The sequence below is a fragment of the Colobus angolensis genome, unplaced genomic scaffold (assembly GCF_000951035.1).
Source record: "Colobus angolensis palliatus isolate OR3802 unplaced genomic scaffold, Cang.pa_1.0 Scaffold7, whole genome shotgun sequence".
Classification (NCBI taxonomy): domain Eukaryota; kingdom Metazoa; phylum Chordata; class Mammalia; order Primates; family Cercopithecidae; genus Colobus; species Colobus angolensis.
In genome coordinates, this window is record NW_012120709.1 from 16427452 (window position 1) to 16444624 (window position 17173).

Below are 17173 nucleotides of genomic sequence, written 5' to 3' on the forward strand. Positions count from 1 at the left end.
CCTGTATATGCTATCTATAGGAGATACATATTCAAAATAAAGTGACTCAAAACAGTTAAGATAAATGGTGAAATAAAAACATAATCTGCTGCTGATATTCACTGCAAAAAAAGAAAACAACAAAAAAAAGTTTCCATACAAACATCAAAGTAGCAATCAAAGAAGAAAGCATTAAATATAATAGCCACTTCTGTTAAGAAGTGACAATTCACAATGAATTTTATCTATCATAAACCTATGTGCCAAATAACATGCAGTCATATATAAATATATCTTTAAAATGCAAAATAAATTACTGTAGATATGAAGAAATTAACATCATTGTCTTATTCCTAGAAGATTGGGCAGATCAAACTAAAATTATTTTAATAGTTTTATAAATACCAAATTCATAGACAGTACCGTAAATTCAGGCTGCCATAGACTATTTATGAAAAGTAATTATATATTAGGTAGCAACATAAGTCTCAACAATTTCAAAATGTTGAAATGGTTCAGACCATATCTAACCACATGAAAAAAATTAGAGATAATCATAAAGACACCACAAACAATCTCCAATTAGTTGGAAATTAAGAAAGGGAAGGAAAAAAGGAAGAGAGGGAAGAAAAAAGGAAGAGAGGGAAGGAAGGAAGGAGGGAAAGAAAAAGAAATGTACTAAAGTAAGTTTATGTAACTCTAGGGTCAAAGAGGAAATAACTGCAATTGCAGACTATTGAGATATTAATTATAATGGAACATATATATGAAAACTTATGAGATATAATTCTAAGCCAATTATCAGAGAAAAATGCATAAACTTATTTGCCTTTCTTACTTAACAGGTCTCTTCTTTTCTTATGACTTCTTCTTTTATTCATCTTGAGTGTCTTGACTCTCTTCTGTTTGAGAATATGCCAAGAAAAGTAAAAGGCAGAAAAATATGTAGGTAAAGTAAGGTTCAAATTACAGAAGAAATTATTTAGCATGGGAAAGAATAGATCGTGTCAATCATTTCAGAAGGCTCCTTCATAAGTCTCCAGGTTAGAGATGAAATAAGACAAAGTTTTATGGTCCAAAGAATTATAGCTCTAAAAACTCATTACCCAAAACAACCCTCAATCTATACCTAAGCTCCCTATTTCCTAATGAATGGCTGACTTTGAAAGCAAACAGCGTTTACTTTAATCAAGGTAATAACATTTAACAACCCTCATGCAGTACTATGTACCAGGCACTGTTCTAAGTACTTTCTATGAATTAATTCATTTGGTCTTAATTTACTAGCGCATTACACTAGTAATGCTCTACACTGCCTCAGTGTTAGCATCTTTTCACGTGTTGATTTATTACTTAAAGTTTTTATTCTCTGTTCTTTTCACTTCCAGTTTAGAAAAGAAGTAATCCTTTTCTAATATGTAAACTACGCGATTAGCAGAGAAGCATGTTAAGAATAGAAGGCCTCTTATTGTTCCTGGAATTGTGTGTCCTCTCTTTTTCTAATATATCTACCTTGTGGTCCTCAGAGGACCATCCCAGAACTGTTCTTAGCTTCTGTCATCTAAAACAATTAGAACAAACTAAGCTTATTAAAACTGTCATTTTGGGACTTGACGCAATCCAGTGTCTCCTTCCCAATTGATGTTCAATCATATTTATCCTACTTATGATGACAGAGAATAAGCTTCAGTGCTTAAAATATGTCTAAATATTAGCACTTTTCTTTTCAATTCTATACTTAAAAGAAACAAAACCAAAGAAATGGAGCCGACAGATGTTAAAAGCAGCATCCAGTTCTGAAACACAATTGAAACTAGCCTAGGAGCAACTGTAATGATGATTTGAAATGAATCATGTTCTAATATTTTACAGAAAATTATTAAAATTAAAATATAGGTGGGTATAGCTTAGCAATCAGAAATCTTCCTGTGAAGCCACCACAAATTCAGCCTGAAAGGTCACTGCAAATTCTCCCAGCTCTCTAAAGATAATTAGTTTCTTTTGAATAATGCTTAAAGGAAAATAGTCTTTCAGCTCTATGAGTGTGTTAATCTACTGGGATTTCTTTTTCTCCAAGAAGGAGATTCCTCTAAAACTATATAGAACAAACCTACAAAAAGAAAAAGAAAAAAGATCCTAGGCAAATGAACAAATAAGGAATCAAAATTGATTGTTGTATTCAATTTCATTATCTTTTATTATGTCTGGGAAGAGCTATCATGCTTTATTTTTTTACCAGCTAGAATGGAGGGGAGAATGTGCCTAACAGAAGTTGGAAATACACATACTCAGGTGCTCAACAAGCTAAGCCCTAGCACATTTTATCAGACAGTGGAGTAGATCCAATAGGAAGGACCCTCCTAGATCAGCAGCGGACACTTAGAGACAGAAAAGGGGCATACCTTGCAACAACAGTCATTTTATCATCCTTCACACTCCAGTATCCATTAAATATCAGTAATGTGTTAGTTACTACGTTTATTTAGAGTACATCCTTCATTACTATTTCTGTTTATTATTCCTATTCTAAATAAACTGTTTGTCATGTCACATTGTTGGTTATTATTTGTTAAGCCCACTATTAGAAAATGGGTCATTTTTCACCTTTCTCAGAAGGATTGCATCCAATTAGAAACTATCTCCAGGTGGCCAGGCATGGTGGCTTACACCTTTAATCCCAGCACTTTGGGAGGTCGAGGCACGCAGATCACAAGGTCAAGAGATCGAGACCATCCTGGTCAACATGGTAAAACCCCGTCTCTACTAAAAATACAAAAATTAGCCAGGTGTGATGGTGCACACCTATAGTCGCAGCTACTCGGGAGGCTGAGGCAGGAGAATCACTTGAACCCGGGAGGCAGAGGTTGCAGTCAGCCAAGATTGCACCACTGTACTCCAACCTGGCAACAGAGTGAGACTCTATCTAAAAAAAAAAAAAATAAAAGAAGAAGAAGAAAAGTAAAGAAACTATCTCCAGGTTGCTACCAAGGCTTTCTTTTCCTAAAATAAGAATAGTGATAAATATGCTGCATTGTCACTATGCTCAGGGCAAGAGCAAACTGAAATAAAACTTAAAGGGAGTAAAATATAAAAGGCACAATGTATTTTCCATAAAAAGAGAAAGTAACCTTGGATTCAAAGTAGACCACAAAACCACAAAACTTTCTATCTGGAACCTAAAGATCTATCACAAGCCAGAGAATCTGGCCTTCTTGGTCTGTGAGATGAGCTCTGGAAATAAGACTCAGCACCCAGAGGCATGGTGGGTGGACTGACCATAAGATGGTACTGCACATCAATTTGGGTTGTATCTGGTTGATCTTCCTCTACATCAGAGATGTAATATCTTCATGATACATGTAATGAATAGCCTTTTTCAAGAAAATTTTTGAATACAATAACTGAATAATTAAATTTGTATGTTGGCATAGAAGGGTAAGAAGACTATGAAAGAAATTATGATGTTCCTAAGATTTTCTTAATAATAACATTTTGGTTGGAACTTCTAGTTCTGGCCATTAGGTAGTAACAGGCTCTGGAATTACCCTCCTACCATAAACAACTAGAAAAAGTGAACAAAACACAAGTTTCAGATATTGAACAACAACACAGAACTGTGATTTCCTGAGGAGGAAAACAAATGAGATGAGTCCTACCAGCTTTCAACCTGGAGACAATTTCTAGAGGACAGTGCAGGCTGGTGGAACCCAAGCAGAGCCCAGAAGTAGGACTGAATTGAGGAGACAGAGACTGGTGATTGGAGAAATTGAGATGGCCAGAATTTGTAGGACAGGGTACTACAGAACAGGGAGCTACACAGAGAAAGGCACCAGAAATCTGCACATGGGTCTGCTTGAGTTTTGAACTGAATACCAGTCTTCATGTGCATAGGAGAAACTCCACACAGCCAGGAAAAATCAACACCTGGGGAAAGAGTAATTACTGGGCATTTGTAAATAGGGCAATTCCCTGAGCTCACATAAGACTGGGAATCTTTCAAGTTCCCAGTAGTTGAAGTAGAGAGACATAGACAAATACATTGGTCATTTAGTCAAAATCCCAAAAAGGTCACACACATAGTGGGATAAAATTAACCATAGAAAAAGGTATTCTGGACATTTTTATTGAGGAATTTTTTAAAACTCTTGATCTAATATGAAAGTCTTCATCTAATCTTCACTTAGTTTAATTTTACACAAAAACAAAGTTCAACATTCTTTAAAGAAATACAACAAAATCCAGCATTCAACAACACAAAATTCACTGTGTTCATAATCCAATCAAAATTACTAGAATAAACATAAGGAGGAGCAGAAAAATGTGATTTATAGTGTGGAAAAAAATTAGTTAATAGAAACATACTCAGAAAGGATAAAAATTAGTTAATAGAAACATACTCAGAAAGGATAAAGATGATGGAATTAGCAGTCAAGCATATTAAAACAGCTTTTTTTTTTTTTTTTTAAGACAGAGTCTCATTCTGTCACCCAGGCTACAGTGCAATGACATGATTTCAGCTCACTACAACCTCTGCCTCCCAGGTTCAAGCTATCCTCTTGCCTCAGCCCCCTGAATACCTTGGAACTACAGGTATGTGCCACCATGCCCAGCTAATTTTTGTATTTTTAGTAGAGACAGGGTTTTGCCATGTCGGCCAGGCTGGTCTTAAGCTCCTGACCTCTGGTGATCTGCCCACCTCAGCCTCCCAAAGTGCTGATATTACAGGTGTGAGCCACGATGCCTGGTCATAAATATTTTTAGTGTATTTGAGGATCTAAATTTAAACATGAACATATGAAGAGAGATGAAGGATATGAAAAAGAACCTGATGAAATTTCTGAGATAAAAAATAGAATATCTAAAATGAGAATTCCATCTTATGGAATAATCATTAAGCTAGACACTGCAGAAAAAAAGATTAGTGAACTTGATGACATAGCAAAAATCTATCTAAAATGAAACCAAAAAAAGAAAAAAGACAGGCATTCAGTGGTCTAAAGGAAAATATCAAACAATCTGGCATATATGTATTTGAAGAAATAATGGCCAAAAAATGTCCTAATTTGTTGAAAACTACAAATACACATACTCAGGAATTTCAACAAACACCAGCCAAGAAAAACACACACATACACACACACACACACATGCATACACACACAAACACATGAAGCCACCAAGGTACAACATAATCAAATTACTGAAAATCAGTAATAAGGAAAAAAAACCCCAAAGGCATTACAAAGTTTAAAAGGCATGTTACATATAATGAAACAAAGTTAAGAATGACTTCATCTTTTTTATCAAAAACTATACAAACCAGAGGAAAAAAAAAAAATCTTTGCTATCTACTGAGACACAGCAAATGACCCCAAAATTAATGGCTTAAAACCACAATAATAATATATTAATTATCATAATTCTTGTAGGTCAGGAATTTGGGAATGGCTCATTTAGGCAGTTCTGTGTAGGTATCTCTCATGAGTTTTCTTGACTAGGGAAGGAAAATTCACTTTCAAGGTATATCACTCTCATGTCTGACAAGTTGAGGCTGACAAGTTTGTTATTCCCCAACTGGGCTACTGTATGAGACTGCTTGAGCATCTTCATAACATGGTGACTGACTGTGTCCAGAATGAGTGTCTAAGAAATGAAGGGGTAAGCTACAATAACTTCATGAAACAGTCTTAGAAGTCATACGATGTAATTTCAATGTGTGGGATAGGACTACACAAAGGCATGAATACCAGTAGGTGAGGATCATTAGAAGCCACGTCAGAGGCTGGCTATCACAAGAGATCAACATTTTTAAGTGCTTGGGGAAAATTTGTCAACCCATTTCCCGTCATTGCATATGAGGCAAAAATATCTTTCAGAGATAAAGGCAAAAAAAATAACTTACCAAACAAATCTGAAAGAACTGTCACCAGTAGACCTGAACTACAAGAAATATTAAAGTAAGTACTTTTGACATAAGGAAAATTATACCAGATGAAAATTTGAGTCTACCCAAGGGAATAAAGACTGCTGGAAATGATAAATACGTGGGTACATGTAGAATACATTTTTTCTCAAGTTTAAATTTATATGAAAGATAAATAACCACTTAAAAATAAAATATGATGGGGTTTGTAATATGTTTAGATATAAAATGTAGGGAAACAAAAGCAAAATAATAGAAGTAGAAAATGAAAATATATTCTTCTCCGATTTGTATACTATCTGTGAAGTGACAATATTATATGGACTGTGATAACTTAAAGATGTATATTGTAAATATTAGACTAACCACTAAAAGAAATACATCAAACAAAGTAAACTTCAGAAGAAGGAATATCAGCTGAGATTAAAAGGAACACTTTATAATGATAAAGAGGTCACTTGATCAGTGAGATACAATAATCTTGAACATGTATGTATCTAATAACAAAGCTTCAAAACAGATGAAGTTAAAGACTATAGACTGTAAAAGAGAAATAACCTAAGCACAGTGGCTCACGCCTGTAATCCCAGCACTTTGGGAAACTGAGGTCAGGAGTTGGAGACCAGCCTGGCCAACATGGCGAATTCCTGTCTCTACTAAAAATATAAAAATTAGCCGAGCATGGTAGTAGGTGCCTGTAATCCTAGCTACTTAGGAGGCTGAGGCAGGAGGATTGCTTGAACTTGGGAGGCAGAGGTTGCGGTGAGCCAAAATCGCAACATTGCTCTCCAGCCTGGGCAACAAGAGCAAAACTACATCTAAAAAAAAAATAAAGGAGAAATAGACAAACTCCTAATGTCTAAAGCTAAAAGGATTAACTATATAAAGTGTTGGTGAGGATGTGAAGCAACTGGAACTATCATACACTGCTAGTAATAACAGAGTAATGTAAAATTACTTCAGAAAACTGACAGTTTCTTAAAAAGTTAGAGGTATGTGTTAGTCTGTTTACATCTCTATTAAAAAAAGAAAACCTAAGGCTGGGTGATTGCTAAAGAAAAGAGGTTTATTTGGTTCTGCAGGCTGTACAGGCATGGCACCAGCATCTTCTTCTGATGAGAGCCTCAGGGAGCTTATAATCATGGCAGAAGATGAAGGAAGCCAACATGTCACATAGCAAGAGAGGAAGCAAGAGAGAAGGAGCAGGGAAGTAGGTGTCAGGCTCTTTTAAACAACCAGATCTCACATGAACTCAGAGCGAGAACTCAATCATTACTGTGAGGACAGCACCAAGATATAAGGAACCCATCCCCATGACCCAAACACTTTCTGCCAGGCCCCGCCTCCAATACTGGGGATCACATTTCAACATGAAATTTGGAAGAGACATACATCCCAACCATATTATTCCACCATGGCCCTCAAATCTCATGTCCTTACCACATTGCAAAATACAATTATCCCTTCCCAATAGTACCCCAATGTCTCAACTCATTCCAATATTAACTCAAAAGTCCAAAGTCTCATTTGATACCCAAGGAAGTTTCTTCCACCAATGAACCTATAATCGAGAACAAGTTCTTTACTTCTAAGATACAATAGTGATACAGGCATTGAATAAACATTTCCATTCCAAAAGGGAGAAATGAGCCAAAAGAAAGGGGCAACAGGCCCCACACAAATCCAAAACCCAGCAGGATAGACATTAAGTCTTAAAACTCCAAAACAATCTTTGACTACATGTACTGCATCCTGGCACACTGATGAAAGGAGGGGGACCCAAGGCCTTCAGTGGCTCTGCCTTTGTAGCTTTTCCAGGCTGAGGTTGCAAGTTGCCAGGGGTCTACTATTCTGGGGTCTTAGAAATTTCTGCTGCTAGATACCCTAACTCATCAGTCTTAAGTTCTGCCTTCCACAAAGCCAAAGGACGTGGAAACAATGCAGCAAATTCTTTGTTAGGGCATAATAAGAGTGACCTTTACACCAGTTTCCAGTAAGTTTCTCATTTCCATTTGAGACCTCATTAGCCTGGTTTTCACTGCCCATATTTTTATCAGCATTCTACTCACAACCACTTATTTAACAAGTCTCTAAAAAGTTCCAAACTTTCCCTCAACTTCCTATATTCATCTGAGCCATCCAAACTCTTTCAATGTCTACCCATTACCTGGTTCCAAAGCCACTTCCACATTTTCAAGTATATTTGTAGCAACATCTCACTCTTGGTACCAATTTTCTGTGTTAGTCCATTTGTGTTGCTATAAAGAAACATTTGAGGCAGGGTAAAGAAAAGAGGTTTATTTGGTTCACAGTTCTGCAAGCTGTACAAGCATGGCACCAGCATCTTCAGTAAGTGAGGGCTTCAGGAAGCTTGCAATCATGGTGGAAGGCAAAGGGGAGCCAGTGTGTGACATGGCAAAAGAGGGAGAAAGAGAGAGGGAGGAAGAGAGGAGGTGCCAGGCTCTTCTAAACAACCAGATCTCACATGAACTCAGAGTGAGAATTCACTCATTACTACAAGGACAGCACCAAGCCATTCATGAGGGATCCACCCCCATGACCCAAACACCCCCCACCAAGTCCCACCTCCAACACTGGGGATGGCATTTTAATATGAGATTTGTGAGGAGACACACATCCAAACCATACCAAGGTTTATCTGCCATATATTTTCCAGTTTTGGTGAGCACATACCTACCACTCCTAGATAACTATTCCCAGAGAAATGAAAATATATGTGCATACAAAGATTTGTATATGAATGTTTATAGTGGCTTTATCCACAATAGCCAAAATGCCAATGACCCAAATGTCCATCACCAAGTAAACAGATAAGTTGTGGCATACTCATACAACAAAATATTGGGCTGCAATAGAAGGATTAATTTCTATAACATTACATAAGCAAAATAAGTCATACCAAAAGAAGAGCACATCCTAAGTGATCCCATTTATGAGACGTTAGGAGACAATTCTGGCATTTCTACATGTCTTCTGAGTGAGGGGCATTGACAGCTTTGTTCAGCAAGGTTTGCACAGCTGCTCCATGGCAGGGATCAGATTTGTTTACATTCTAGTGTAATAAAATTAGAATCTTCTCCTTCCAGAGATATTCCAGGGTTGTAAAGACAACACTCAATCTGAATCAAAGGACAAATTTGTTTCCTGACCAAGATGATCAAGATAATATCTCTCTCCATGGGGGAGGATACACAGGTTTGCCAGCAGCCCCTTTATAATATTAGGGATCCTAGGCTCAGTGTTCCTATGTGTCATAGATCCACAATGTGCACAGTATTAACCTGGGCCCACCTCCACATCACCCCATACATCTTGAGGGTCAAAGAGAATCAGTAAGAACACAAAGCTCATGTTGCCTACTGTGTTGTAATAAACTGTCTAAATCTGTTTGGGCTCATGTCTCCTCACTGGCCAAGACTATGGCAGAAGAACAAGCCGGACTAGTACCTGAAGTAGTCACTGTTGCCTAGGAACTGCTAGACTGCTTGACATATGAAACTCTAGAGAAGACCAATCTAATCTATAGTGATTTATAGTAGATTGATGGTTGCTTAGAACTAGGTATGGGGAGGACTGACTGGAAAGGAGCTGAAGGAAATTTTTTTGGGGTGGTGCTACATTTGTCAAGGCTCACCCTACTATCCACTTAAAATGTGTGACTTTTATTATATGCAGTGTATACATCAATAACATTTTTTTTTGAGATGGAGTCTCACTCTTCACACAGGCTGGAGTGCAGTGGCATGATCTCAGCTCATTGCAACTTCCACCTCCCAGGTTCAAGCAATTCTTCTGCCTCAGCCCCCCAAGTAGCTGGGACTACAGGCGCATGCCACCATGTCTGGCTAATTTTTTTGTATTTTTAGTAGAGACAGGGTTTCGTCATATTGGGCAGGCTGGTCTCGAACTACTGGCCTCGTGATCTGCCTGCCTTGGCCTCCCAAAGTGCTGGGATTACAGGTGTGAGCCACCGTGCCTGGCCAATAAAATTTATTTTTAAAATAAACTTTGGTCTCCATCATATGACTAGTATATGTCTGAGACACTGTGTGAATGATAAATAAAAATAATGCACATGTCCAAGGTAATATTCCATTATGAAAAAAGTATTTGACTAAAGTTAATGTGTCACCTTGGATAAGTCAGATAACCTCTCTCTATCCAAATTATTAGGAAAAATGAAGTGAAGGCTACATACTTCTTAAGTTTTGACTGAGTGAAAAAGCTGAGATTTAACATACCCACACTGAGTTATTTGAAAAGGGTTGCATTTAAAAATTTTTTGGCCAGGTGCAGTGGCTCACACTTATAATCCCGGCACTTTGGGAAGCTGAAGGGAGATGACTGCTTGAGCCCAGGAGTTCAAGATCAGCCTGGGCCACAAAGCAAGACCCCATTTCACACACACACAAAAAAAACAATTAGACAGGCATGGTGCATGCCTATAGTCCCAGCTACTCAGGAGACTGAGGTAGGAGGATCACCAGGAGTCTGAGGCTGCACTGAGCCATGATTGCACCATAGCACTGCAGCCTGGGTGACAGAGCAAGACCCTGTCTCAAAAAAAAAAAAAAACAAAATTTTTTTCTTTTTTTTTTTGAGACAGAGTTTCACTCTTGTTGCCCAGGCTGGAGCGTAATGGCGTGATATCGCCTCACTGCAGCCTCTGCCTCCTGAGTTTAAGTGATACTCCTGCCTCAGCCTCCTGAGTAGCTGGGATTACAGGAGCCTGCCACCATGCCCAGCTAATTTTTTGTATTTTTAATAGAGATGGGGTTTCACCATATTGGTCAGGCTGGTCTCTAACTCCTGACCTCAGGTGATCCATCCACCTCGGCCTCCCAAAGTGCTAGGATTATGGACGTGAGCCACTGCGCCCAGCCTAAAAAACAAACATTTTATAGTTACTGCATATACTTTGAATTATGAGTTTACTTTCAAATAAAGGTGTTTCTGCTAGAATGTATCTGAAAATTCTCACTTTAAAAAGCTGAAAAAAAAATGTGGACAAACAACTGAAAATCTATGCAATGTTCTAATCTAAGCAACAACAAAACAGTATCAACCCCAATAGAAAACACTTCTCCACTAAAGAGATGCTATAATCCTAAAAAATAAAGAAATGCTAAAATACATACAGGAATATCCCCAAAAGGTGAAGTTTTGACAATGAAAGAGGTGAAGGATTGAGCCTTCTGCTTTATAAAGAGACAAGGTAAATGTTGAAAGGTCAGAAAGAACCACACAATAAGTACTTCTAAGATAGAGCATGTGTCTAAACTAGAGAGGAGTATGACAGGATGCAGGGACGCTCTGTATAGCTCTGGATTCTCCCACCGTTCACTGTATTCCGCTCTATGAGAGTCTTTTGCCTTCAATGCAATCTTGGTTACAGGTAGTATGTTGGGAAAAACCTACATAATCAATCAATGTGACTTCCATTTTATACTGACACTATTCCCCAATTTACCATTTCAGTGTAAGCAAATTTGATTTACAGAAATATGCACATTAGTAGCAGAACAGACTGTCCTTTTCTTTCATATTTGAGATCCAAAGTCAGTTCTTTAAGAAAATCTTCCCTGACCTCTTGCCCCAGACTTGGGCAGGCCCCGCCAGGCATACAACCTCATAGCTGTCTGTACTTTTCCTTTACAATATATACCACAGTTTATAGTCTTATGAAATTATTTTCTTATTGTCTGACTCCTTCATGGACTCTAAGGGTATTTTCACTCACCACCATATGCCCAAACACTGGCATAGTGCCCAGGCTCACAGTAGGTGCCCAAGAAATACTGATTAACTAGAAGAATTATTTAATTAGTTAAATGTTATTATACCATTAAAGTATACCCTTAATTGCTGTGCTATGGCTTTTATAAAATTAAAATTTATAATAACATTATTTTTCCTTTCACTACTGCTTTATTTTTAAAATAAGTGACAGAAAGGTTTGGGGACAGATCCATTCTGTTGGTGGCAAGGACAAAGAACAGTAGGAGAAAAGAAGACATGGGAAGAAATATAATAAGCTTGGTGAATTTAAAAAAAAAATTATCACTGTGGTTACCAGATCTCTATTAATATAAAAGGTTATTAAGTGAATCTATTTAAATCAATGTAATACCCCCTTACTTCACCTATCCAACCTATCTCGAGAAATAAATTTAAAATATCACTGGAAATAATATTACTATAATTATTTGCTTCTATAAAATTCATGCAGTGATTTGCCATCTCCTTTATTTCCCATTGTAAATGGCCTTACAAGGAAGTTTGTCTCACATTGATTAGACAATAGTACATACACAATTTTACAATGAGTAGGGGGGAAAGGAATCAATCATTCTTTATTTTTCCCCTCCAGAATACTATGCCATCACCCTTTCCCCAAAATTCTACATATTAATGAGATTGAAATTATCATCAAAATCATAAACTAAGGCCCAGAAAAATTAAATGTTTTCTTGCTCAAGGCCATACAACAAGTTTATGGAACAGCTGGGGTTAGAATTCAGATTGTCTCTCAGTTCAGTGATACTGAGTTTTAGGACTCTTTTCTTCTCTTTGTAGGGATTTCTCAATGCCTTCCTTCTTTTTCTTCTTTTTAAAAGAGGGCTTTGTTCTCCAAAAATCTGCTATACATCATTACAGCCATGTCATACCAGGACAGAGACGGAAATAAAATGCTTTCATTTGGCTATATTGCAGTTTGCCAGTGATTCCATCTGGTACGAAAGGTGAAACACAGAAAATGCACACACAAATGCACACACCAAAAAATAGGAATTATACCCAGAAAACCAAAAAGATGTTTTGAAAATATGATTTAAAGCAATAACAAACCTAAGACAAAGTGAGGCTTCTAAATCCAAAATCTTCCACCACTATTATCACCTTGTCAGCTAGTGACATGGTTTGGCTGTGTGTTCCCACCCAAATCTCACCTGGAATTGTAATAATCCCCACGTGTCAAGGACAGGACCCAGCAGGAGGTAACTGAATCATGGGGGTGGTTCCTCCATGCTGTTCTCATAGTAGTGAGTGAATTCTCATGAAATCTTGTGGTTTTATGAGGGGCTTTTCTCATTTTTCTCAGCACTTCTCCTTCTTGCTGCCATTTGAAGAAGGACATGTTTGCTTCCCCTCCCACCATGATTTTAAGTTTCCTGAGGCCTCCGCAGCCCTCAGAACTATGACTCAATTAAACTTCTTTCCTTTATAAATCATCCAGTCACGGGCAGTTCTTCACAGCAGCGTGAGAAGAAACTGATACAACTAGTGATCATGTTTATTACCCTCCGATGTGGCTTAAGGTTTGGCAGCCTCTGTGTTTTGCCAGGCATTTGACCAATTGGAACCAAGGAAGCACTACCAGTTCAGGTGGGCTCCAATGTAAGTTTCCAAATTGAAAGTCCCAAAGTAACATAAACTCAGAACCGCAATTTAGGGGCTCCTCTCCCAAGAAGCTAGATGGATCCTTAGACCCCGAGTAAATCAGAACCTTCTTTTCAGAGAGGTATGCTCCAATGCATCCTGGCAATACGGTGATGGAAAGCAAAGAATGCATTTTAAAGAAAAGAACTTACTTAGGAGGCATGATATGTGGTGGTGAATAGCACAAACCTGGGAGACACAAACTCTGTTTGTAGTCAAATTCCAACTCTGCTTCCCACTGGCTTCTGTCCTTGGGCAAGTTATTTAACATCTCTGAGTTTTAACAATGTCCCCTATTCAAGTGGTGGGTGCACTGAAAGCCCAGACTTCACCACTATGCAATGTATGAATGTAACACAACTGCACTTATACCCCTAAACTGATAAAATAAACAAACAAAAAAAACAAAGCTATAAGATGAAGGTATTGATAGCACTTACATCAAGTACTTACATCATAGTGATAAGGATTAAATTAATTGATATTTATAGAGCACTTAGAGTAAAACCTGGGACCTCTAAGTACTATATATGTGTTTGCTAATAAAGAAAATGATCTCCCTGGTAGCATTTGGGGAATTTGTTTGTTTGTTTGTTTTGTTTTTGTTTTTTTGAGACAGAATTTCACTCTTGTTACCCAGGCTAGAGTGAAATGGCGCGATCTTGGCTCACTGCAAGCTGTGCCTCCTGGGTTCAAGGGATTCTCCTGCCTCGGCCGCCCGAATAGCTGAAATTACAGGCACCTGCCACCATATCTGGCTAATTTAAAAAATTTTTTTTAGTAGAGACAGGGTTTCACCATGTTGGCCAGGCTGGTCTCAAACTCCTGACGTCAGGTGATCCACCTGCCTTGGCCTCCCAAAGTGCTGGGATTACAGGTGTGAGCCACCTTTCCTGGCCCAGGGGACTTCTTTTAAGGAAGTTCTTTCTCCGTAGTTCCTAAGGTGCCATACGTGAGACTGTTTTCTCCCTCTCCTAAGACAGTTTGGAGACAGTGCTCCTTTGTTCCACCTCGATATGTAAATAAATGGAAGCCTAACAGTTAAAGCTGAGAGGCTGCCACTTTGCAGTTAGCCCCTGAGGCCAACACTAATCTCTCAAGGAAAAATGCAATAATCAAAGAAAAATACAAACCAGAAATAACAAAGTCTGTACGCAAGACGTAAGACCTTGATCACAGCATTCACACTGATTAGTAATCAGGGCATATGCTGGTATCTCTCGGTCTCTCAGACATACTTTCAATAGGCCGAGTGTGGTGGCTTTTGCCTGTAATCCCAGCATTCTGGGAGGCTGAGGTGGGCGGATTGTCTGAGGCCAGGAGTTTGAGACCAGCCTGGCCAATATGGCGAGATCCTGTGTCTGCTAAAATTACGAAAATTAGCTGGGCCTGGTGGTGCATACCTGTAATCCTAGCTATGTCAGGAGGCTGAGGCATGAGAATTGCTTGAACCCAGGTGGCAGAAGTTGCAATGAGTCAAGATCATGCTACTGCAATCCAGCCTGGGCAGGAGAGCGGGACTCTGTCCCAAAAAATAAATAAAAAAGATATACTTTCAATAAAAAGTAAGTTGTTAATTGTTGCTTCACAGATAACTGAGCTAATTCTAAGCGGGCAGATTGAATGTTCCTACAAGACAGGTCAAGGGGGACTGACACACAGTGAACATTTAATGGATAAATAATAATAGCAAATACATATTTTGCGTAAACTCTGTGTCAAGCACTTTTCTAAGTACTCTACAATAATTCTATAAGGTTATGACTGATTTTGTCTCCACTTTAAAGAGGAGGAGTATGAAGCACAGAGGTTCACTAGATTTTCTAAGGTTACACAGCGAGCAAGTGTTGGAGCTGGGATTCAGACCGAGATTCTGTCTAGCTCGAGTCTATGCACTGAGCAATAGGCTATGAATGAATTTAAGACACAATTCAGAAGGACAAAGTGGCAGCCAAGAGAGTATGCTGCTTGGGTCTCCACTCAGCTGCAAGGAGTTCAATAGCTTCAGCCTTTATCTGTGCCTTCAGGATCTGCAGATTTTAAACTGAGGCCATGTTCTTCTTGGGCAGTCTCCCACCAATGGTTACATGAGGAAGCCTGCTAAAAGCAGGACATCTCTAACAGGAGTCTTCACACTGGAGCTCCCTGTTGGCTTGGCAGAGACCATCAGAGGGGCACAGCGGCCCCAGGCTCTCCCCACGTGATCCTGCTCCATCTCCCCTTTCCTTCCACAGGAGACAGATCAGCACTGCTGTCCGAAGGCTTCTCCTGCTCAATCCTGCTTCCTCGCCCTTTTTGCTTTCACAGGTGTCACCCCCTCTTCCAAGAAACTTCTTGCACTGCCATCTCTTCTCAGCATCTACTTCTCAGAGGAAGTATCTGGTATTCCCAGTCAAGTATCTGGCTGAGATCTCGCCAGTAAGAAAAGAATATGAAACTTCAGTCACAAAAATCTGAACTGCGGGAGATGAATCCAGACATGTCAGAGAGAATTGCTTTGTCAAGGGCAGGCAGGGCACTAGCTGCCTCACTATAGCATTAAACCTACTGTGTCACGTTGCTTCGCCACTCTGTTGACAAAGTCTTCATCTTCACTCAAGTACTCATATTAATCTTATGCTAGAATACCTGCATTCCTTTTGTCATTTTCAATACAGTAAGAGGATGAAATCTGACTTAATTGCAGAATACTGACATTTTGGCAGATGCAAATGCATCCTACTCCCCCAGTTTTACCTGGAAAAGAATATAAAGCCTCGTGCCCCCATGCAACTCCGTGACTGAGCTGACTTCTTCCCATTTAAAAGGCAGACAAAGCCCAGGGTGGTGGCTCATGCCTGTAATTCTCGCACTTTGAGAGGCTGAGGCAGGTGGATTGCTTGAGCCCAGGAGTTCAAGACCAGGCTGGGCAACATGGTGAAACCCCATCTCTACTAAAAATACAAACTGAGGTGGGAGGATCACCTGAGCCTGGGGAGGTCGAGGCTGCAGTGAGCCATGATCACACCACCGCACTCCAGCCTAGGGACAGAGTAACATCCCACCTCAAAACAAATAAAAGATAAAAAGCAGACAAGTGGGCTTTTCACTAATCTTTTATGTTCAGGCAAAACTAGATGCTTTCTTAATCGACTTTCTCAGTAAAAATTATAAAATCATATGGTTGGAAGGAGAGGAAGATGAAAACAAGTCCAGATTTCTCTAAATGGATTTAGCCCCCTAGAAATAAAGACATATAGCACAGTGTCGTCAAATCAAAAGACAGGAGATTGATTATAATTTTTTAACTTGTGTGAATAAGTATTGTAGAAACCATTACGGAGATATATTGTAGAAGTATTTGTACAGTGGATAAGCACACCACTATGTACAACAGTTGCATTAGTTAGGGCTATTTGTTTATAAGCAATAGATAGTGACTCAACTATCTTAAACAAAATAAATGTATCAGGAGTTCGTGAGGTCAGAGGCGATGAAAGAGTAGAACCAGGAACAACAAAAATGGCTTGTAGCAAGAACGGTATGACCAAGAAGCCCTGCTAGGATGGGATGGGAATCCAATTATTTTCAACATCATTGTTCTTCTGCTCAGTATTTGAATTCCAAGAAGGGAACAGCAGATTGGTTTAGCTTGTATCATTTCCAACCACCGGGGAGGAGTAAATAGGACCCCTAATTATAGTCCCAACAGACAATACCCAGTGGGAAAGAGGAAACTCCTTAAAAGGAAGTCAGATAACAAGGAAAGAAGGATGGAAGGAAGGAAGGAAGGAAGGAAGGAAGGAAGGAAGGAAGGAAGGAAGGAAGGAA